This window comes from Bombina bombina, chromosome 3 (genome assembly GCF_027579735.1).
Source record: "Bombina bombina isolate aBomBom1 chromosome 3, aBomBom1.pri, whole genome shotgun sequence".
Classification (NCBI taxonomy): domain Eukaryota; kingdom Metazoa; phylum Chordata; class Amphibia; order Anura; family Bombinatoridae; genus Bombina; species Bombina bombina.
This window is the reverse complement of record NC_069501.1, coordinates 944,578,106-944,604,096: the sequence shown is the minus strand read 5'-3', so window position 1 is coordinate 944,604,096 and position 25,991 is coordinate 944,578,106. Positions and strand designations below refer to the sequence as shown.

At 39.4% G+C, this 25,991-nt stretch overlaps 1 protein-coding gene across 1 annotated transcript in view; it reads left to right on the top strand.

Annotated features, from left to right (window-relative positions):
* VWA8 (von Willebrand factor A domain containing 8) overlaps nt 1-25,991 on the top strand; it is a 1,436,595-nt gene that overhangs the window by 720,607 nt on the left and 689,997 nt on the right. The window lies entirely within an intron of this gene.

The following is a 25,991-nucleotide window of genomic DNA, read 5'->3' as shown; positions in this document are numbered from 1 at the left end:
CATGAATCCCAAAATATTTCTTTAAAGGGACATGATACCGAAATGTTGAAACATTTGAAAGTGATGCAGCATAGCTGTAAAAAGCTGACTGGACAATATCACCTCAATATCTCTATGTAAAAAATAAAGCAGCAAATCAGTATGACTGTCCTGGGACCTGCAAGGGAGTGTGCCTCATGCACACTCAGTTTATTTCCCTATTCAACTTAAGGAAGTTTATTATGAAATTTCATGAGAGTTAAGTGAAATCTCATGAGAGCATAGTAAAAGAGTTTATGACCTCAGCACTGCTGATGCTGATTGACTCCTTTTCATTTCTTCTTTCTTCAGCACTTACTCTGGTGAGCTGAGGAAATTGTGAGGTAAAATATCTTCCTTTCTTACATAGAGATGTTCAGGTGATATTTTCTGGTCAGCTTTTTATAGCTATGCTGCATCACTTTTAAGTGATTTAGCATATGAGTATTATGTCCCTTTAATGATTCAGATAGATCATACAATTTTAAACAACTTTTCAATTTACTTTTGTTATTTAAATGTTTTCATTTGCTTGATATCCTTTTTTGAAGAAGTAGTAATGCTGAAAGCCAATGACAGGAGGTGTATATTTGTAACCACCAATCAGCAGCTTCTGAACCTTTCTAGGTATGCTTTTCAGCAAAGGATACAAAGGGAACAACACCAGCTTTTGCTTAGACATTGTATTCTTTTTTTTCTATTTATATATTCTATTTGTGTTAAAAATTTGAAAAAAAAACTCAAAGTTTGTTCAGAAAAAAACTTATTAGATAATAGAAATAAATTGGAAAGTTATTTAAAATTGAATGCTATATCTGAATAATGAAAGAAAAAATTTGGGTTTCATGTCCCTTTAAAGGGATATGAAAGTCAAAAAGCATAACTAGATAGCCTTGATAACAGCAACGTGTTAGTGGTAGCAGTCTGGTGATTGGTGGCTAAACACATATGCCTCTTGTTATTTGGCTCACCAGCTGTGTTCAGATAGGTTCCAGTGCTGCGTTGCTTTTTGGAGCTGACTTAAACTATGTGTTTAACACCTTAGCAGCAGTTAAACACATAGATGTACAAGCAATAGTGCTCTAACACATTACACATGCGCAAATTGCTTATATTTGGTTGATACTTTTAGTTATCTTGGCTCTCTCTAGTAATACTTAGCAGTGAAATTATTAAAAAGCAGTAAAAAAAAACCCAACAATGTGTAGGAAAAATAAAGCAGACAATATACTGTACAAAATATGAAGGTTTATTTAGGAAGAGAAGACACGTCTTTGTGACCCAGCTGTACAAAAGAACGTTGTCGAACATCCAGTTTGTAATGTGACACAAAGGCATGTGGTGATCTCCTGCACCCTAAGAAATTTCAGGAGTGGTATCAGCATCAAATGCCCATAAAGTGGCCATTAACCTAAAATAATTTGTCCTGAACCCCTCCAGAACAGCTTCATTCTTTTATCTGTAAGCCAGAAAAAGTGTCTGTACAATCCAACAATCCAACTGACATTTGTTTAAATCACATTATGGGCCAGATTACGAGTGGAGCACAAATATTTGTGCGCAAGCGATAAGGGATTTATTGCAGGTGTTTGCACTTTTCGGGCTTACCGCTTGTATTACGAGTTGAAAGTAAACATGAAAACCTGAGCGCAATCGCGATTTACGCTAGAACGATTACCGCAGAGCTCTGGTTAATTGTTTTGTGAAGCAAAAAAGTGTCACAAAACAAATCAAAAATATATCACAAAGTATAGTTACACTCATAATAACACCATCTAATACAAATTATTTTAAAACTATGTTGCACAAAAAAAGTTATAAGGGGTTAAACAAATGAGGTCTCATTTAGAAAAAAAAGGCAAAGGTCTTTAACATTGACATACAAACATGAACGTCTAAAGATGTATATGTATATATATATATATATATATATATATATATATATATATATATATATGTGTGTGTGTGTACATGTGTATTTATATAATTATATGTGTATATATGTATTTATAGACATATATACACATATAAACACATATGTACACATATATAGACATATATATTGGTGCATTGGAGCCCTTTGCAGTTAAGTAGATGAAAACATGAAAAAGCATATTTATGCAATATTCATATTTAATAAAGTGTTATACTGTGTATTTACTGTAAATATTTAACATTCCAATGTTTTGCACATAGCAGAATGTGTTCTATGTATTTATAAATAGATATTCCTATATATATCTGTACATATCTATACTTATATAATCATCTAGGTGTAGATATATATATATATTGTACCAAAATACCATCAGATATATGTAGAAATATTTTTTTAAGAATAAATAGAACATACTATATTATGTGAAGAACATTGGAATGTGAAATATTTAAATTTTTATGTTAGGTTAGCGCACATGAGTATATATGCGATCAGGTTTGCGCGAGAGTGGTTAGGTTTTTTCCACTTTTTTTTCACCATTGACTTCTTTGGGGGAATTTCAGCTATTTACGTTTGTCGGGTTAGCACGCGAGCGAAAACATTGTACTTTCAACTCATAATACGAGTGCAACCCTACACGCGCAAAAAGCTTATTTCTAGCCCATTTAATGCTTGAGCGGGAACGTTAACTAGTGCTCCATTTGTAATCTGGCCCTATATAAATAAACTGTGATTTTTTGTATACCTTAATATTAGCATAATACAAATGTTTATTTGTAAGGTACTTGGATTTAGCACTTAAGCGCTTAGGATATTTTTGGACCTGTTGAAGAGGCAACAAAACTATACCCTGAGCTGTGTTGTATTGCATTGGGCTTTTAGAAACACAATTTTCTAGGTTAGGTATAGACAATTCTCTACCAAATTTATCAGAGAAACGTGATCTTGAAGAAACTGAAGAATGTAGTCTCTGTGAGTGCAGGCCTGATAATAGGAATCTGCAAGAATTAGAATATCACCCAGGTAATGAATAATAAAATGAAGAGATGCCAAATGGCAGTGCTATATATTGAAAATGCAGCAGGCCTTAGAAACTGCCTGTAAACTTCTGCAATAAACATATGATAATATACATCTTTTAAGTCTGACAATAGTTAGGCATTTGTAGGAATAGTAATGGTAACTGAGAGCAAAGACTCCATCTTGAATTTCCTCCACGTAAGGAACCTATGATTCTCTGGCATTTCTTGAATCACTTGTTGAGGCAAAAGCTTGCTGATACAGAGGTGAATAGCGTACAATGTACCTTGATCCAAAGGGAGTGGTGATGTCACCCAGCAGTTTAGAGGAGGCCTCTTCTTGAATATTAGATGGTATCCTATTGATAGGATATCCAGAACCCAGAAATAGCAAATGGTTTCTGTCCAGATGTCTCTAAATTTGGCAGGCTTGCCTTCTAATGGAGACATCCAGACAAGTACACCATCATTGCTTCTTGATTGGTTGAAAGGAACCTGATTACCATATCCTTTGACTCTGAACTGAGATTCTCCATTAGCAACCTGGGGACAAAAGTAATTTCTTCTGTTATGTGTGATCAGTCCACGGGTCATCATTACTTCTGGGATATAACTCCTCCCCAACAGGAAATGCAAGAGGATTCACCCAGCAGAGCTGCATATAGCTCCTCCCCTCTACGTCAGTCCCAGTCATTCTCTTGCACCCAACGACTAGATAGGATGTGTGAGAGGACTATGGTGATTATACTTAGTTTTTATGACTTCAATCAAAAGTTTGTTATTTTATAATAGCACCGGAGCGTGTTATTACTTCTCTGGCAGACCTTGAGGAAGAATCTACCAGAGTTTTTACTATGATTTTAACCGGAGTAGTTAAGATCATATTGCTGTTCTCGGCCATCTGAGGGAGGTAAAAGCTTCAGATCAGGGGACAGGGGCAGATGAATCTGCATTGAGGTATGTAGCAGTTTTTTATTTTCTGAATGGAATTGATGAGAAAATCCTGCTATACCGTTATAATGACATGTATGTATACACTTCAGTATTCTGGGAATGGTACTTCACCGGAACTACTCTGTTAAAGGTCACTAATCTTTTTAATAAGTATTATATCATGTTAAACGTTTTTGCTGGAATGTAGAATCGTTTACATTGCTGAGGTACTGAGTAAATAAATGTTTGGGCTTTATTTTCCACTTGGCAGTAGTTTGTTTTGAATTGTGACAGTTTCGTTTCTCTTCACTGCTGTGTGTGAGAGGGAGGGGCCGTTTTTGGCGCTCTTTGCTACGCATCAACAATTTCCAGTCAGCTATTATTATTTTTCCTGCATGATCCGGTTCATCTCTGACAGATCTCAGGGGTCTTCAAACTTCTTGAAGGGAGGTACATTCTCTCAGCAGAGCTGTGAGAATTTTTTATATTGACTGTGGATAAAGACGTTACTCAATAATTTTTATGTCAAATTAGTTATGTTATCTTACTAATGGGAACAAAACCTTTGCTAAAAGTTGTGTTGTTTTAAAGTTGATGCTATAACTGTTTCTCAGTTCATTATCTCAACTGTCATTTAATCGTTTAAGTACCTCTTTGAGGCACAGTACGTTTTTGCTAAAAAAGATTATAACCAGGTTGCAAGTTATTGCTAGTGTGTTAAACATGTCTGACTCAGAAGATATCTGTGTCATTTGTTCCAATGCCAAGGTGGAGCCCAATAGAAATTTATGTACTAACTGTATTGATGCTACTTTAAATAAAAGTCAATCTGTACAATGTGAACAAATTTCACCAATCTGCGAGGGGAGAGTTATGCCGACTAACTCGCCTCACGCGGCAGTACCTGCATCTCCCGCCCGGGAGGTGCGTGATATTATGGCGCCTAGTACATCTGGGCGGCCATTACAGATAACATTACAAGATATGGCTACTGTTATGACTGAAGTTTTGTCTAAATTACCAGAACTAAGAGGCAAGCGTGATCACTCTGGGGTGAGAACAGAGTGCGCTGACAATACTAGGGCCATGTCTGATACTGCGTCACAGCTTGCAGAGCATGAGGACGGAGAGCTTCATTCTGTGGGTGACGGTTCTGATCCAAACAGATTGGATTCAGATATTTCAAATTTTAAATTTAAATTGGAGAACCTCCGTGTATTACTAGGGGAGGTCTTAGCAGCTCTCAATGATTGTAACACCGTTGCAATACCAGAGAAACTATGTAGGTTGGATAAATACTTTGCGGTACCGGCGAGTACTGACGTTTTTCCTATACCTAAGAGATTAACTGAAATTGTTACTAAGGAGTGGGATAGACCCGGTGTGCCGTTCTCACCCCCTCCAATATTTAGAAAGATGTTTCCAATAGACGCCACCACTCGGGACTTATGGCAAACGGTCCCTAAGGTGGAGGGAGCAGTTTCTACTCTAGCTAAGCGTACCACTATCCCGGTGGAGGATAGCTGTGCCTTTTCAGATCCAATGGATAAAAAATTAGAGGGTTACCTTAAGAAAATGTTTGTTCAACAAGGTTTTATTTTGCAACCCCTTGCATGTATCGCGCCGATTACGGCTGCGGCAGCATTTTGGATTGAGTCTCTGGAAGAGAACCTTAGTTCATCTACGCTAGACGACATTATGGACAGGCTTAGAGTCCTTAAACTAGCTAATTCATTCATTTCGGAGGCCGTAGTACATTTAACCAAACTTACGGCTAAGAACTCAGGATTCGCCATACAGGCACGTAGGGCACTGTGGCTAAAATCCTGGTCAGCTGATGTTACTTCTAAGTCCAAATTACTTAATATACCTTTCAAGGGGCAGTCCTTATTTGGGCCCGGTTTGAAAGAAATTATCGCTGACATTACAGGAGGTAAGGGCCACGCCCTACCTCAAGACAAAGCCAAAGCTAAGGCTAGACAGTCTAATTTTCGTCCCTTTCGGAATTTCAAAACAGGAGCAGCATCAACCTCCACTGCACCAAAACAGGAAGGAGCTGTTGCTCGTTACAGGCAAGGCTGGAAGCCCAACCAGTCCTGGAACAAGGGCAAACAGGCCAGGAAACCTGCTGCTGCCCCAAAGACAGCATGAACCGAGAGCCCCCGATCCGGGACCGGATCTAGTGGGGGGCAGACTTTCTCTCTTCGCCCAGGCCTGGGCAAGAGATGTTCAGGATCCCTGGGCGCTAGAGATCATATCTCAGGGATACCTTCTAGACTTCAAATTATCTCCCCCAAGAGGGAGATTTCATCTGTCAAGATTGTCAACAAACCAGATAAAGAAAGAAGCGTTTCTACGCTGTGTACAAGATCTGTTATTAATGGGAGTGATCCATCCGGTTCCGCGGTCGGAACAAGGACAAGGGTTCTACTCAAACCTGTTTGTGGTTCCCAAAAAAGAGGGAATTTTCAGACCAATCTTAGATTTAAAGATTCTAAACAAATTCCTAAGAGTTCCATCGTTCAAAATGGAAACTATTTGGACAATCTTGCCCATGATCCAAGAGGGTCAGTACATGACCACAGTGGATTTAAAAGATGCTTACCTTCACATACCGATCCACAAAGATCATCACCGGTATCTACGGTTTGCCTTCCTAGACAGGCACTACCAGTTTGTAGCTCTTCCATTCGGATTGGCTACGGCCCCAAGAATTTTCACAAAGATTCTAGGTGCCCTCCTGGCGGTACTAAGACCGCGAGGGATTTCGGTAGCTCCGTACCTAGACGACATTCTAATACAAGCTTCAAGCTTTCAAACTGCCAAGTCTCATACAGAGTTAGTTCTGGCATTTCTAAGGTCGCATGGATGGAAAGTGAACGAAAAGAAGAGTTCTCTTTTTCCTCTCACAAGAGTTCCATTCTTGGGGACTCTTATAGATTCTGTAGAAATGAAGATTTACCTGACAGAGGACAGGTTAACAAAGCTTCAAGATGCATGCCGTGTCCTTCATTCCATTCAACACCCGTCAGTAGCTCAATGCATGGAGGTGATCGGCTTAATGGTAGCGGCAATGGACATAGTACCTTTTGCACGCCTACACCTCAGACCGCTGCAATTATGCATGCTAAGTCAGTGGAATGGGGATTACTCAGATTTGTCCCCTACTCTGAATCTGAATCAAGAGACCAGAAATTCTCTTCTATGGTGGCTTCATCGGCCACACCTGTCCAGGGGGATGCCATTCAGCAGGCCAGACTGGACAATTGTAACAACAGACGCCAGCCTACTAGGTTGGGGCGCTGTCTGGAATTCTCTGAAGGCTCAGGGATTATGGAATCAGGAGGAGAGTCTCCTTCCAATAAACATTCTGGAATTGAGAGCAGTTCTCAATGCCCTTCTGGCTTGGCCCCAATTAACAACTCGGGGGTTCATCAGGTTTCAGTCGGACAATATCACGACTGTAGCTTACATCAACCATCAGGGAGGGACAAAAAGCTCCCTAGCAATGATGGAAGTATCAAAGATAATTCGATGGGCAGAGTCTCACTCTTGCCACCTGTCAGCAATCCACATCCCGGGAGTGGAGAACTGGGAGGCGGATTTCTTGAGTCGCCAGACTTTTCATCCGGGGGAGTGGGAACTTCATCCGGAGGTCTTTGCCCAAATACTTCGACGTTGGGGCAAACCACAGATAGATCTCATGGCGTCTCGCCAGAACGCCAAGCTTCCTCACTACGGGTCCAGATCCAGGGATCCGGGAGCGGTTCTGATAGATGCTTTGACAGCACCTTGGAACTTCGGGATGGCTTATGTGTTTCCACCCTTCCCGCTGCTTCCTCGATTGATTGCCAAAATCAAACAGGAGAGAGCATCAGTGATTCTAATAGCACCTGCATGGCCACGCAGGACTTGGTATGCAGATCTAGTGGACATGTCATCCTGTCCGCCTTGGTCTCTACCTCTAAGACAGGACCTTCTGATACAGGGTCCGTTCAAACATCAAAATCTAACTTCTCTGAAGCTGACTGCTTGGAAATTGAACGCTTGATTTTATCAAAACGTGGTTTTTCTGAGTCGGTTATTGATACCCTGATACAGGCTAGGAAGCCTGTTACCAGAAAGATTTACCATAAAATATGGCGTAAATACCTATACTGGTGTGAATCCAAACGTTACTCCTGGAGTAAGGTTAGGATCTCTAGGATCTTGTCCTTTCTACAAGAAGGCTTAGAAAAGGGTTTATCGGCTAGTTCATTAAAGGGACAGATTTCAGCTCTGTCCATCTTGTTACACAGGCGTCTGTCAGAAAATCCAGACGTCCAGGCCTTTTGTCAGGCTTTAGCTAGGATCAAGCCTGTGTTTAAAGCTGTTGCTCCACCATGGAGTTTAAACTTAGTTCTTAACGTTTTACAGGGTGTTCCGTTTGAACCCCTTCATTCCATTGATATGAAATTGTTATCTTGGAAAGTTCTGTTTTTAATGGCTATTTCCTCGGCTCGAAGAGTCTCTGAGTTATCAGCATTACATTGTGATTCTCCTTATCTGATTTTTCACTCAGACAAGGTAGTTCTGCGTACTAAACCTGGGTTCTTACCTAAGGTAGTTACTAACAGGAATATCAATCAAGAGATTGTTGTTCCATCCTTGTGTCCAAATCCTTCTTCAAAGAAGGAACGTCTTCTACACAATCTGGATGTAGTTCGTGCCCTCAAGTTCTACTTGCAGGCAACTAAAGATTTTCGTCAAACTTCTTCCCTGTTTGTCGTTTATTCTGGACAGAGGAGAGGTCAAAAAGCTTCGGCTACCTCTCTCTCTTTTTGGCTTCGTAGCATAATACGGTTAGCCTATGAGACTGCTGGACAGCAGCCTCCTGAAAGAATTACAGCCCACTCCACTAGAGCTGTGGCTTCCACTTGGGCCTTTAAGAATGAGGCCTCTGTTGAACAGATTTGCAAGGCTGCAACTTGGTCTTCGCTTCATACTTTTTCCAAATTTTACAAATTTGATACTTTTGCTTCTTCGGAGGCTATTTTTGGGAGAAAGGTTCTTCAGGCAGTGGTTCCTTCTGTATAATGAGCCTGCCTATCCCTCCCGTCATCCGTGTACTTTTGCTTTGGTATTGGTATCCCAGAAGTAATGATGACCCGTGGACTGATCACACATAACAGAAGAAAACATAATTTATGCTTACCTGATAAATTCCTTTCTTCTGTTGTGTGATCAGTCCACGGCCCGCCCTGTTTTTAAGGCAGGTAAATATTTTTTAAAATTATACTCCAGTCACCACTTCACCCTTGGTTACTCCTTTCTCGTTGATTCTTGGTCGAATGACTGGGACTGACGTAGAGGGGAGGAGCTATATGCAGCTCTGCTGGGTGAATCCTCTTGCATTTCCTGTTGGGGAGGAGTTATATCCCAGAAGTAATGATGACCCGTGGACTGATCACACAACAGAAGAAAGGAATTTATCAGGTAAGCATAAATTATGTTTTCTAGCAAAAACTTTTTCTGAAACCATGTTAAGTAGGTAAGATGTCTGAGAAAGAAAAGAACTCCTACCTCCTGAGCGTTTGATGAAGTTAGCAGTGGTCTAGATCTACCATTACATTTTAGCATATCAACATCTCTGGTGGCCAAAAATAAATTACTGTTTTAAGGTCTAAAAGAAAACATACAGTGGAAGACCAGGACTCAGTAGTGTTTAAAACATGGCATCCTGCTGCAAATAAAGTCGCTGTATGTGCCTGAGTCATGAACAGGAAAAAACATATTCTTAGAAAGTTTAGTAATACCAGCATCAGTTTAGGAGGCTTTAGACAATATATCATAAAGGTTTATAGGCAAGGGATAACACTTAAACAATTTATCAGGCACAGACAATTATTTTTCAGACTTCAAAAACTCTTCCAAATAATTTTGTTAATATTATCAGAAACAGGGAAGGTCTAAATTGCAGTAAATAATATATTATATGAAAACCAATCAGAATTAGAAGTTGATTGTTCCTCTTTAGTGTCCAACGTGCATCTAATGGCTTCGATAAAGTCATCATGAGCAATAAATTCAGTTACAGAAGTCAATGTCACCAGAATAAACTTCTCCCTCATAGCCAGTGTCTGACAAGTGAACTTCCTCAGATGTGGCAGGTTCCCCAAAACAGTAGAAAAGCTACCGCCCTATATTTGGCAAATACATTCCTGGCAAAGCTCCCTGTTCTGCTAACACAGGTTATCACACATAGCACAGATGGGCTTTCTGGACTCAGAACTAAATAAAACATAAATACAATACTATAAAACACTCCTATAACTGAAAAATTATTCATAAGAAAGAAACCACCTTGTGACGAATCCTGGGCATCGTTCACAGATGGATTGTCATCTAGCAGAGAATATACTTTTATAAAGCTTTAAATAATAGCTTACATATTCATGCAGAAACAAGCAGCATCACTCTGTAAATATTTTGGGACTCAAAGGGACATAAAACCCAAATATTTTCTTTTGATGATTCAGACAGAGCATACGTTTTAAACAACTTCTTGCTTTGTTCTCTTGGTATACTTTGTTGAAGGCGTAGCAATGCACTATTGTATTGTTGCTCCTGAGCCTACATAGGTATGCTTTTCAACAAAAGATACCAAGAAAGCAAAGCACATTAGAGAATAGAAGTAAATTGGAAAGTTGTTTAAAATGACATGCTCTATCTGAATCATAAAATATTAATTTTGACTTTAGTGTCCCTTGAAGGCAAGAAAATATAAGAAATGTCTGCAATGCAGGAGATCTTCAGTGGCACAAACTCTACTCCAACCTACTTGAGTGATCCGGAACACAAAGGAAAAGTGCATGTGCAATCCCACCACTTCCATTGATATCATATCAATATGGCATCATCCACCAGAGCTCACAGGAATGAGGATTAAGCTGATACTGAATCATCCCTTAGCTAGGAGGACCATACTCCCATGTAGGCAAGTCAGGCACAAAAGTGGGTGCAGCAGGGCTCCCCAGATAGGGACCAGAAATCCATACAATGCTGAAAAGAGGGTCCCTAGCTCTGCCCACTATTAAGGATGGATAGGAGTAGGAGGGGTAGGGATGTTCAATTCTGTACACAACCCTCATAGAGAGGGGGGTATCACTAGAGTTACCAGGGAGAGCCAATATATGGCATACTCATATAATTTTTACCTTTAAATATCTGCTTCCCTTAAACTTATTTTAAGGTATTTTAAGATGTGGATCTTTAAAAAGCTTATTTGGGTTTTTTCAATCTTAAAGTATAGATGTCAAACGCAATATATTTCCTTAAAATAGCTCTGTGTTTTGGGACACAAGTAATAATTAAACTTGAAAGGAAATAGCAATCAAGTTTAATTGTTATATTTTAGGTGTTTTTGACATAATTATTTCCCATTTGGATCCATAAAAATATTGATGGTTTTTTAAATATCCCTGCAGCTTTGGAGAAATAAGACAAGATTAAATGCGTAGGAAATTCAATTTTGCTAAGAGCGAACCTTGCAATTGATTGCTTTCTAAAATAGCCTTAATCTGCAAAACAAAATTAGTGACGGTTTAGAATTGTCACATTCAATCATTAAATAAAAATCACTTGTTCTGACGTGCATTAATCTCATCAGTTTTAATCCTCCTACAACAATCAATATAAATTCATTGAATTTATAGACAATACTGCTGGATTGTGTATTCTGCAAAATGTTTAGTAAAGCTTTGTGTTATGTATTGTAAGTATGTTTCTATCATATAAGATAAATAACTAATTTCTGAAAATAGAGAATTAGTAGAAAATCGTAACATACAGACACAATGAAAAGACCTGTTGTAACTCTAATGTCTAAGTCAGACGGAATAGTACATTCAAGTGAAAATGAAAAGAAAAATATGCATTTAACACTCACAGTTCTGTACCCGATATTGGGCTAGATTACAAGTGGAGCGCTTATTTATCACTTTCCCACAAACGGGCGAATTTGCCTGTTTGCAGGCGCTCGATAAATAATCAGCCATTACAAGTGGCTCAGGCCTCTGGTTAATTTTCTAAATGTCCCTCACTTTAACCCCTGATAACAACTTTGCAGTTTTTTTGTTTTTTAAGTACTACAATTTTTAAAATTTTTAAAAAGCACAACACACTGTATTTTGGGGTCAATTGGGGGACATGTAGAAAATTAACCAGAGGCCTGAGCCACTTGTAATAGCTGATTATTTATCGCGTACCCAGAAACGGACAAATTTGGGTTAAAGTGGTCAGGTGTGGGGAGTTAGAAAAAACTGGCACTGAAAAGTGCCTTTACATTGCTGTCTATGGAAACTGTGTGTTTCCTCTAAAAATATATGTATATGCTTATATACATATATATATTTATGTGTTAATATGTGTATATACACATATTAACACATAAAATATGTATATAAGCATATACATATATAGTTAAAATTTCTGCCCATCGCTGCGCGACGTACCCCCTTCGCTGCGCTTAGGTTCTGTGCCGTGTATGGTGACATCAGAACAAGGCTACCATTGGAGCCTATAAAAGCACGCTCTCGTAAGGGCAGTGCTTCAGTGCAATGCGAATGTGAGTGTAAGAGAAGGTTGGGAAGTGCTAAAAAAGCTACGGGGGGGATATCCGATTAATTTATATCCCTATGGGTTTTTTATTCTATTAATGTTACTCCTTATCTGTATGTAAAAATAATTGTCTGTATGTAAAAACAAATGGTATAAATAAAATGTGAATATTCCCAGATAACAGCTATTCAATATGGATGTTACGCTGTTCAGTATAGATATTGCTCTATTAATGTCAATTTACCTTTAACTAATATATATAGTACATGTGCAATGTAGTTTATACCAATACGATATTATTATATAATATAACAATCTTTACTGTAGCATGATAAATTAAAATATCCCTATATTCATAAAATCATATTGATAATGTTAAATGTTCATACAATTTCTAAAAGTTGTGGCCACAACTATACCTCCAAACAGAGGCGTGTATTATCCCAATAAAAGTTGATATCTTCCTTCAATATGTGGTTAAAACATCTATGTCCCACTAATGTGGGGTCACGTTCGCATTGCATCTAACTCGTAAAACCAGCGCACATTAAGCAAAAGAGGTATTTTGTGCTGCACTTGTAATCTGGCCCATTATTAGTCAGACCATTTTCCAGTGAATAATTGTGCTTGCAGTAAGTGTTTGTTTTATGACTGATGGCACATTAATTTTACTGGCTTTAGTGAAATAACAATTACATTATAATCATGTAACATACTGACCATGATTGTAATGCTTTGTCTGTAAAATTCACTGTGTCCTGACGTGTGTGTTAAGAAAATAATGGCTAGATTACGAGTTCTGCGTTAGCCTTAAAAAGCAGCGTTGAGAGGTCCCAACGCTGCTTTTTAACGCCCGCTGGTATTACGAGTATGGCAGGTACAGGTGTACCGCTCACTTTTCTTCCGCGACTTTTGGCTACCGCAAATCCCCTTCAATTGCGTAGCCTATCTTTTTAATGGGATTTGCCTAACGCCGGTATTACGAGTCATGGAAGAAGTGAGCGGTACAGCCTCTACCTCCAAGACTCCTACCGCATAAAAAAGTCAGTAGTTAAGAGTTTTATGGGCTATCGCCGGAACATAAGGCTCTTAACTACAGTGCTACAAACTACACTAACACCCATAAACTACCTATTAACCCCTAAACAGAGCCCCCCACATCGCAAACACTATAATAAAATTATTTAACCCCTAATCTGCCGACCGGACACCGCCGCCACCTACATTATAGCTATGAACCCCTAATCTGCTGTCCCTAACATCGCCGACACCTATTTTATATTTATTAACCCCTAATCTGCCCCCCCAACGTCGCCGCCACCTACCTACACTTATTAACCCCTAATCTGCCGACCGGACATCGCCGCCACTATAATAAATGTATTAACCCCTAAACCGCCGCACTCCCGCCTCGCAAACACTATAATAAATTTTATTAACCCCTAATCTGCCCTCCCTAACATCGCCGCAACCTACCTACAATTATTAACCCCTAATCTCCCACCCCCAATGTCGCCGCTACTATAATAAAGTTATTAACCCCTAAACCTAAGTCTAACCCTAACACCCCCCTAAGTTAAATATAATTTAAATAAAACGAAATAAATGTACTATAATTAAATAAATTATTCCTATTTAAAAATAAATACCTATAAAATAAACCATAAGATAGCTACAATATAACTAATAGTTACATTGTAGCTATTTTAGGATTTATATTTATTTTACAGGCAACTTTGTATTTATTTTAACTAGGTACAATAGCTATTAAATAGTTAATAACTATTTAATAGCTACCTAGTTAAAATAATTACACAATTACCTGTAAAATAAATCCTAACCTAAGTTACAAATACACCTAACACTACACTATCAATAAATTAATTAAATAAATTAACTACAATGATCTAAACTAAAATACAATTAAATAAACTAAACTAAATTACAAAAAAAATATTACAAGAATTTTAATCTAATTACACCTAATCTAAGCCCCCTAATGAAATAAAAAAGCCCCCCAAAATAATAAAATTCCCTACCCTATACTAAATTACAAAAGTAATCAGCTCTATTACCAGCCCTTAAAAGGGCTTTTTGCAGGTCATTGCCCCAAAGTAATCAGCTCTTTTACCTGTAAAATAAAATACAAGCCCCCCCCAACATTACAACCCACCACCCACACACCCCTACTCTAAAACCCACCAGATCCCCCCTTAAAAAAACCTAACACTACCCCATTGAAGACCTTGAGCCGTGTTCACCCAGCCGGGCACCGATGGGCCAGAAGAGGACATCCGGAGCGGCAGAAGTCTTCATCCGATCGGGGCAGAAGAGGTCCTCCATCCAGCAGAAGTCTTCATCCAAGCGGCATCTTCTATCTTCATCCATCCAGCACGGAGCGGGTCCATCTTCAAGACATCCGACGGGGAGCATCCTCTTCTTCCCGACGACTGAAGGTTCCTTTAAATGACGTCATCCAAGATGGCGTCCCTCGAATTCCGATTGGCTGATAGGATTCTATCAGCCAATCGGAATTAAGGTAGGAAAAATCCGATTGGCTGATATAATCAGCCAATCGGATTGAAGTTCAATCCGATTGGCTGATTGGATCAGCCAATAGAATTGACCTCGCAATCTATTGGCTGATCCAATCAGCCAATCGGATTGAACTTCATCAGCCATTACATCAGCCAATCGGATTTTTCCTACCTTGATTCCGATTGGCTGATAGAATCCTATCAGCCAATCGGAATTCGAAGGATGCCATCTTGGATGACGTCATTTAAAGGAACCTTCATTCGTCGTTAGTCGTCGGGAAGAATAGGATGCTCCGCGTCTGATGTCTTGAAGATGGACCCGCTCCGCGCCGGATGGATGAAGATAGAAGATGCCGCTTGGATGAAGACTGCTGCTGGATGGAGGACCTTTTCTGCCCCGATCGGATGAAGAATTCTGCTGCTCCGGATGTCCTCTCCTGGCCCATCGGTGCCCGGCTGGGTGAACACGGCTCAAGGTAGGGTGATCTTCAATGGGGTAGTGTTAGTTTTTTTTAAGGGGGGATCGGGTGGGTTTTAGAGTAGGGGTCTGTGGGTGGTGGGTTGTAATGTTGGGGGGGGTCTTGTATTTTATTTTACAGGTAAAAGAGCTGATTACTTTGGGGCAATGCCCCACAAAAAGCCCTTTTAAGGGCTGGTAAAAGAGCTGATTACTTTTGTAATTTAGTATAGGGTAGGGAATTTTATTATTTTGGGGGGCTTTTTTATTTTATTAGGGGGCTTAGATTAGGTGTAATTAGATTAAAATTCATGTAATATTTTTTTTTTTTTGTAATTTAGTGTTTGTTTTTTTGTAATATAGTTTAGTTTATTTAATTGTATTTTAGTTTAGATCATTGTAGTTAATTTATTTAATTAATTTATTGATAGTGTAGTGTTAGGTGTATTTGTAACTTAGGTTAGGATTTATTTTACAGGTAATTTTGTAATTATTTTAACTAGGTAGCTATTAAATAGTTATTAACTATTTAATAGCTATTGTACCTAGTTAAAATAAATACAAAGTTGTCTGTAAAATAAATATAAATCCTTAAATAGCTACAATGTAACTATTAGTTGTATTGTAGCTATCTTATGGTTTATTTTATAGGTAAGTATTTATTTTAAAATAGGAATAATTTATTTAATTATAGTAAATTTATTTAGTTTTATTTAAATTATATTTAACTTAGGGGGGTGTTAGGGTTAGGGTTAGATTTAGAGGTTAATAACTTGATTATAGTAGCGGCGACGTTGGGGGCGGGAGATTAGGGGTTATTAATTGTAGGTAGGTTGCGGCGATGTTAGGGAGGGCAGATTAGGGGTTAATAAAAATTTTTATAGTGTTTGCGAGGCGGGAGTGCGGCGGTTTAGGGGTTAATACATCTATTATAGTGGCGGCGATGTCCGGTCAGCAGATTAGGGGTTAATAAGTGTAGGTAGGTGGAGGCGACGTAGGGGGCGGAAGATTAGGGGTTAATAAATATAATATAGGTGTCGGTGATGTTGGGGGCAGCAGATTAGGGGTTAATAAGTGTAAGGTTAGAGGTGTTTAGACTCGGGGTTCATGTTAGGGTGTTAGGTGTAGACTTAGCAAGTGTTTCCCCATAGGAAACAATGGGGCTGCATTAGGAGCTGAACGCTGCTTTTTTGCAGGTGTTAGTTTTTTTTTCAGCCAGCTCAGCCCCATTGTATCCTATGGGGAAATCGTGCACAAGCACGTTTTAGCCAGCTTACCGCTACCGTAAGTGGAGCTAAATTTGGCTCAACGCTCACTTTTCTGAGGCTAACACAGCCATTCAGAAAACTCGTAATACCAGCGTTGGCTTTATGGAGCGCTGGGAAAAAAAGGAGCGTTAGCCCCGCAAGTTTTTACCGACAAAACTCGTAATCTAGGCGTAAGTGACTTGCAGGCCTATATATTAGTTTTAAAGTGTTTTAATTGTGCATGATGCAAAAACTGCAAACAAGTTTAAACTTTAATATCTAATAAGTCAAATGTATCTTTTTATCATGGCATATTGTGCCTTTAGGTTTTTAACACTTTCAACTTTCACATCCTCCAACAGGGGGTTATATAACATCAAACTTGACACATACTAGATAAAAACACAGTAGGAGCACGACTATTATTTTTCTAAAATAACTTAAGTCCCATAAGATGTTAAAGGAACATTAAAGGGACAGTCTACACCAAAATTCTAATTGTTTTAAAAGATAGATAATCCCTTTATTACCCATTCCCAGTTTTTCATAACCAACATGGTTATAATATAATATACTATTTTTACCTCTGTGATTACCTTGTATCTAAGCCTCTGCAGACTGCTCCTTATCGCAAATCTTTTGACAGACATGCATTTTAGCCAATCAGTGCTGACTCATAAATTACTCCATGGGAGTGAGCACAGTGTTATCTATATGGCACACATGAACTAGTGCTGTCTAGCTGTGAAAAACTATCCAAATGCACTGAGATAAGAGGCGGCCTTCAAGGGCTTAGAAATTAGCATATGATGCTATCTAGGTTTAGCTTTCAACAAGGAATACCAAGAGAACAAAGCAAATTTGATGATGAAAGTAAATTGGATAATTGTTTAAAATTGCATGCCCTATCTGAATCATGAAAGTCTAATTTTGACTTGACTGTCCCTTTAACCCCTTAACCCCTTAATGACCGAGGACGTGCAGGGTACGTCCTCAAAAAAAAGGCAGTTAACGCCTGAGGACGTACCCTGCACGTCCTCGGTGTGGAAAGCAGCTGGAAGCGATCCTGCTCGCTTCCAGCTGCTTTCCGGTTATTGCAGTGATGCCTCGATATGGAGGCATCCTGCAATAACCTTTTACGGCCATCCGATGCAGAGAGAGCCACTCTGTGGCCCTCTCTGCACCGGACATCGATGGCCGGTTTCGTTGGTGGGTGGGAGCCGACTTGGGAGGCGGGTGGGCGGCCATCGGTGTGCCGCATGACGTCAAGGGGGGCGGGATCGGGGGCGCGATCGTCGGGGGCGCGCACGGGCGCGCGCGCGTGCACGGAGGGTGGCGGGCGGGCGCGTGCACGGGGCGGGAGCGGGTGGGAACCGCTACACTACGGAAAATGTATTAATAAATAAGACCCAAATCTAAGCACAAAAAGTGATCATGGAGGGGATCATGGAGGGGTGGGGGGTTGGTTTTGTGTGGGGGGAAGCTACACTACAGAAACTTTTAATAAAAACCCATTTTTTTCTTCTAAACTGGGTACTGGCAGACAGCTGCCAGTACCCAAGATGGCGCCCATTAAGTTAGAGTGGGAGGGTTATAGAGCTTTTTAGGGGGGATCAGTGAGGTTGGGGTCTAAGGGGGGATCGTACACATCAGCATATGTAAATATGCTTCTTTTTTTTTTTTAAAAAAAGGGCCAAATACCTTTTATTTTAGTACTGGCAGAGTTTCTGCCAGTACTTAAGATGGCGGGGACAATTGTGGGGTGGGGGAGGGAAGAGAGCTGTTTGGGAGGGATCAGGGGGTCTGATGTTTCAGGTGGGAGGCTGAGCTCTACACTAAATCTAATATTAACCCTGCAAGCTCCCTACAAGCTACCTAATTAACCCCTTCACTGCTAGCCATAATACACGTGTGATGCGCAGCGGCATTTAGCGGCCTTCTAAATACCAAAAAGCAATGCCAAAGCCATATATGTCTGCTATTTCTGAACAAAGGGGATCCCAGAGAAGCATTTACAACCATTTGTGCCATAACTGCACAAGCTGTTTGTAAATTATTTCAGTGAGAAACCTAAAATTGTGAAAAATGTAACTTTTTTTTTTATTTGATCGCATTTGGCGGTGAAATGGTGGCATGAAATATACCAAAATGGGCCTAGATCAATACTTGGGGTTGTCTACTACACTACACTAAAGCTAAAATTACCCCAAAAAGCTCCCTACATGCTCCCTAATTAACCCCTACACTGCTGGGCATAATACACGTGTGGTGCGCAGTGGCATTTAGTGGCATTCTAATTACCAAAAAGCAACACCAAAGCCATATAAGTCTGCTATTTATGAACAAAGGGGATCCCAGAGAAGAATTTACAACCATTTGTGCCATATTTGCACAAGCTGTTTGTAAATAATTTCAGTGAGAAACCTAAAGTTTGTGAAAAAAATTGTGAAAAAGTGAACGATTTTTTTTATTTGATCGCATTTGGCGGTGAAATGGTGGCATGAAATATACCAAAATGGGCCTAAATCAATACTTTGGGTTGTCTTCTAAAAAAAAATATATACATGTCAAGGGATATTCAGGGATTCCTGAAAGATATTAGTGTTCCAATGTAACTAGCGCTAATTTTGAAAAAAAGTGGTTTGGAAATAGCAAAGTGCTACTTGTATTTATGGCCCTATAACTTGCAAAAAAAGCAAAGAACATGTAAACATTGGGTATTTCTAAACTCAGGACAAAATTTAGAAACTATTTAGCATGGGTGTTTTTTGGTGGTCGTAGATGTGTAACAGATTTTTGGGGTCAAAGTTAGAAAAAGTGTGTTTTTTTTCCATTTTTTCCTCATATTTTATAATTTTTTTTATAGTAAATTATAAGATATGATGAAAATAATGGTATCTTTAGAAAGTCCATTTAATGGCGAGAAAAACGGTATATAATATGTGTGGGTACAGTAAATGAGCAAGAGGAAAATTACAGCTAAACACAAACACCGCAAAAATGTAAAAATAGCCTTGGTCCCAAACGGACAGAAAATGGAAAAGTGCTCTGGTCACTAAGGGGTTAATGACAACTGACGTACCAGGTACGTCATGCAAAAACTAACAGTTAATGACAATGGACGTACCTGGTACGTCAGTTGTCTAACAGAGTGCTGGAAGCGATCACAAATGCTTCCAGCAGCTCTGAGGGTATTGCAGTGATGCCTCGATATGGAGGCATCCTGCAATACCACTTTACAAGCCTCCAATGCAGAGAGAGCCACTCTGTGGCCCTCTCTGCACCGTAGTGATGGTGCCAGTGTCCGCCGGTGTGAGGGTGCGTGCGTGCGCGCGTGCACGATGTGCGTGCACGAGGGGCGAGTGTACACGTGAATGTGCATGGGCGCGTGCACGTGCGCGCATTAGCCACACTGACACCAATGAATGAGGACAGAAAGGGATTAAAAGGTAAAAAAAAAATTTTTTAAATATGAAAGGATCTGGGAGGGGGAGGGGCTGCTACACTACAGAAATAGTTAAAAATAAAATAAAAATACTTTTTGGGGGATTTTTGGGGCCAAACTGGGTACTGGCAGACAGCTGCCAGTACCCAAGATGGCGGTAATTAGGTAAGGGAGAGGGTTAGAGAGCTGGAGGGGGGATCAGGGAGGTTGGGGCTAAGGCAGGGGTCCATCACAGCTAAAATATTTTATTATTTTTATTTAAAAAAAAAAAAAAAAAAACTCTTTTATTTGTACTGGCAGACTTTCTGCCAGTACTTAAGATGGCAGGAACAATTGTGGGGTGGGGGAGGGAAGAGAGCTGTTTGGGAGGGATCAGGGGGTGGGATGTGTCAGGTGGGAGGCTGATCTCTAAAATTAACCCTACAAGCTACCTAATTTAACCCCTTCACTGCTGGGCATAATTAACGTGTGGTGCGCAGCAGCATTTAGCTGCCTTCTAATTACCAAAAAGCAACGCCAAAGCCATATAAGTCTGCTATTTCTGAACAAAGGGGATCCCAGAGAAGCTTTTACAACAATTTCTGCCATAATAGCACAAGCTGTTTGTAAATAATTTCAGTGAGAAACCTAAAATTGTGAAAAATTTAAAGTTTTTTTTTTATTTGCTCGCATTTGGCGGTGAAATGGTGGCATAAAATATAGCAAAATGGGCCTACATCAATACTTGGGGTTGTCTACTACACTACACTAAAGCTAAAATTAACCCTACAAGCTCCCTACAAGCTCCCTAATTAACCCCTTCACTCCTGGGCATAAAACACGTGTGGTGCGCAGCGGCATTTAGCGGCCTTCTAATTACCAAAAAGCAACCCCAAAGCCATATATGTCTGCTATTTCTGAAAAAAGGGGATCCCAGAGAAGCATTTACAACCATTTGTGCCATAATTGCAGAAGCTGTTTGTAAATAATTTCAGTGGGAAACCTAAAGTTTGTGACAAATTTTGTGAAAAAGTGAACTTTTTTTTTTTTTATCGCATTTGGCGGTGAAATGGTGGCATGAAATATACCAAAATGGGCCTAGATCAATACTTTGTGTTGTCTTCTAACAAAAAATATATACATGTCAAGGGATATTCAGGTATTCCTGACAGATATCAGGGTTCCAATGTAACTAGCGCTAATTTTGAAAAAAAGTGGTTTGGAAATAGCGAAGTGCTACTTGTATTTATGGCCCTATAACTTGCAAAAAAAGCTAAGAACATGTAAACATTGGGTATTTCTAAACTCAGGACAAAATTTAGAAACTATTTAGCATGGGTGTTTTTTGGTGATTGTAGATGTGTAACAGATTTTGGGGGTCAAAGTTAGAAAAAGTGTGTTTTTTTCCATTTTTTCCTCATATTTTATTATTTTTTTTAGTAAATTATAAGACATGATGAAAATAATGGTATCTTTAGAAAGTCCATTTAATGGCGAGAAAAACGGTATATAATATGTGTGGGTACAGTAAATGAGTAAGAGGAAAATTACAGCTAAACACAAACACCGCAGAAATGTAAAAATAGCCATTGTCATTAAGGGTAAGAAAATTGAAAAATGGTCCGGTCATTAAGGGGTTAAACTTCTTAGGGATGACGCTTGCAGCCAAGGGAAAACTATTTCAAGGTTTTTAACCACACTATTTAATTTGTGTTAGTCCCTTATCCTATATAAACATTATACACAGTAAATAATTAAAATAAAGTTATTTATTCACAGCTAAAAACAAAAAAACGTCACACATGGGATGTCTCCCTTTTACTGTACTGCAGCTGCTTAAAATTGTAATTCTCATTGTAATTCTAATTAATGTCTAAGAATCCTCTTGACAGTTTATAGCAAAAAAAACACAACTTGATTCAAAATTGTTTAAAGATAATTGTAATCCACTGGTATTGCTGTATGCAGTAAAATTGACTTTCAAATTCTTTGTGCCTTTACACAGTCACAAAATAATCCCTGTTTGTGCTTATTCCCCTGGTACTTTTATTCTAGAGTTCTCCTTCGCTCTTCCGCTTTCACTGACCCCATTTGCTACAAACTGTAGGAGCAGACTTTTCCACACAGCCTGCTGGCTACACTGATCTGGGTGGTATCCTCCTTGGCATTCAGAGTATTGGCCAATGTTGGTCACATGACCCTGGTTATCATCTTCTATTGGTTTAGGGGCTACAAAGCTGTTTCTACTCTGGGAATGGTTTATCTAATTTTTCAACATTGGGCACGCTATTTCTTAGATATTAATCTCAGCAATACCACAATTCAGCAATGCATTTCACCCTTTTTGGTAGGTCTTTATCAAGACCTTGATCTTGAGAGTCACATTTTCTTCCTAAGGTAGGGTTGAGTCCACGGCTTCATTACTTACTGTTGGGATATACAACACCTGGCCACCAGGAGGAGGCAAAGACACCCCAGCCAAAGGCTTAAATATCCCTCCTACTTCCTCATTACTCCAGTCATTCTTTGCCTTTCTTCACGTTAGGAGGTGGCAGAGAAGTGTCAGAAGATTTGGGGAGTCCTATAAAAGGGTATCTACCCTTCAAGATAGGACTGGAGTTTTAAGTAGTCATGTCAACCTCTCAGTGAGAGTATTGATGAAAGTTAGAGTCTGGAGATGCAGGGAAAGTTTTTCTGCAAAACCATCCAGACTACTGCTAACAGCTCCTAAACAATCAGTGTTGAGGAGTTTCACTACTTGCTTTCTTTAACTCAAGTCCAGGTCAGGAGCGCTGCTATAAGACTGTCACACTTGAGAGGCTGTGTTCTGTTCCACAGCATGGATCCTGGAGGTAAGATTGTTTCAATTTTTACACATATAATGCTATAACAGGGTCACAGTGTGGCTCCTTTATACCTTGATAGGATCGAGGGTTAATATCCTCTGAAGGGGGTTTATTGAACAGTTGGGGTTAGTTAATCAGTGTATTAATTATTTACAGCTGCTTTGTGTGATTATTTCCTGGGCTGATAGACTGTGTGTTTTTGGCTGGAACAAACAGATTTCACTTTTAAGTTTCACTTTCGTTTTCGAAAGTGTTGCACAGCCCCTTTTACTTGCTGTACTTGTAATAACAGGTCTATGTTCATTTCCTCCATTCTGGCTGAGACTTGAACCTGAGTACAGCGTTTCCTCTATTGTCTCTCTGGGTCTAGGAGGTGGTGAGTGCCCCAGCCATTGGGAGTATAAAGGTGCAGTTTTCTATAATAAAAAAAAGTTTTTATTTGTGTCCTTCTGTGGTTATAACCTGAGCTATAGAGAACTCTGACATGTTAGAAGGTACTCTTTCTGTACTAAATCATACCTGTTTATATCGTGAGGAGGCCGTGGTTTTCCTGCCCACTCAATTATGTTCCACATGCCTTAACACCGTTATAAAGTCTAAGAAGGGAGACAAGCCTGCTAAGGCTCTTAGTCCCTCTGAGTCGTCTACCTCTCAGGACTCCGCATCCCGTGAGATTACTACCCTTGCTACATTATCCACTCCACATGCAGTTCCCCATAGCACGTCTAATCCTCCATCCGGAGGGGGCCTTCTTCCTATCGACTTTGCCGCACAGTTACAAACGGTGGTGCCTGTGGCCCTCAGTGCATTACCTTGCTCTAACAAACACAAGAGAGAGTTTTTTTAGCTATTATGTCCCAGTTATCCGATGATGAGTTAACCTCTGTAATTTCAGAGGGTGAATTTTCTGGGTCGGAGTCCTTAGCGTCTAAGCCTCCTACTGCGGAAGAACCGTCTTTTAGATTTAAAATTGAGCACTTGCATTTTTTATTAATGGAGGTTCTGTCTACGATAGAGGTTCCAGAGGCCACACTGCCTGAAGAATCTATGATACCTAAGTTAGACAGAGTTTACGAAGACAGGAAAGTTCCTTTGACTTTTCCTGTGCCGGTTAAGATGGTGAACATTATTAAGAACGAATGGGAAATAATTGGTTCTTCCTTTTCCCCCTCGTCTACTTTTAAAGAGTTGTTCCCGGTCCTGGATTTGTGGGGCTCCATTCCTAAGATGGATGGTGCTATCTCTATGCTTGCTAAACGTACTACTATACCTCTTGACGATAGTTCTTCATTCAGAGAGCCGATGGATAAGAAAATAGAAACCTTTCTGAGAAAGATGTTTCAACCGGTGGCTGCAGTTGCCGTGGTTGCCGGAGCGGCTTCCTACTGGTGCGACTCTTTGTCGGAACTCATTGAGGTGGAGTCTCCCTTTGAGGATATTCAAGACAGAATTAAAGCTCTGAGAATTGCTAATTCTTTTATCTTTGATGCGAACATGCAAATTATTCGCCTAAATGCAAGACCTCTGGCTTTGCGGTCCTAGCCCGCCGGGCGCTACGGTTGAAGTCTTGGTCTGCGGATATGACTTCCGAGTCCAGACTCATTTCTCTTCCCTTCAAGGGAAAGATTTTATTTGGTCCAGGCCTGGACTCCATAATTTCTATGGTTACCGGAGGCAAAGGTGCCTTCCTACCGCATGATAAGAAGAACAAGTCTAAGGGATGACAATCTTCTAATTTTCGTTGCTTTCATTCTGACAAATCCCAACGACAACAATCCTCCTCCAAGCCCGAGCAACCCAAGAGCAGAATAAGAAGCCTGCCAAAACCAAATCTGCATGAAGGGGTGGCTCCCGATCTGAAATCGGATCCTGTAGGGGGAAGACTGTCTTTTTTTTCAGACGCTTGGTTCAAGGATGTACAGGATCCATGGGTCCTGCAGGTGGTATCTCAGGGATACAAGATAGGCAGATTCCTTCTCTCAAATCTGTCTACCAGACCAGAAAAGAGGGATAAGGTACAAAGGTGGCAGCACTCCAATGAAATAGGATAAAACCAGGCTTTTTATTCTTTCATAATTAAAACAGCAAACAGCAAAAAAAAGGCAAGGATTCATGCAATGCAGTACAGCACAACACAAAAAGCAAAAAAAGTCATGGGAATGGGGAGCGGAGTCCTGACATGTTTCGTGCTGTTCAGCACTTAATCATAGGATGATTCCCCACCTGTGTGGTGCATCATTTGACTGGTTTCTAACCAATCAGAATTTCAAAAGCTATACACACACCCTCCAAAGAAGGTGCTTGGATTTAAATGGTGCACCACAGAGGAAAAAAGAATAGTATTACAATAATACATAACAATGAATAAAAAAAATACATATATATGTAAATAAAAAAACAATTTCATACACAGATGAAAATATAAATGAAAAAACATTGTTGTTAGCTCCTAATATTGACTGTTGAGAAGACTTATACATCTATTTGAGTTTATCACACACCTATAATAAATATGTCAATAATAGGAAAATGTGTTTGTATAATTCTACACATAGCCTCACTATAACCATCAATTCATATTATTTGTTTGGACCAATTGGATTTAATATGGTCCAATACTACATACTGATGTAATTTAATACTTAACTATTTGATGTACCCTATTTTTACAAACTCAAAAATTCTCAAACCATTCTGAGACAAAAAGGAGGAGAGAAAGATTTCCCCTTTGGGGAACTTACTTATTTCACTGTGTCCAATGTACAACACACTAAACTGTCACGGATGAAATATATACACATATATATATATATATTTGTCAAAAAACACAATAATGTGTGCATTGTCTATCACATATAAAAGACCCAAATCATACAATAGGCCCTATTAATAATGTATATATATATATATATATATATATATATATATATATATATATATATATATATATATATATATATATATATATATATA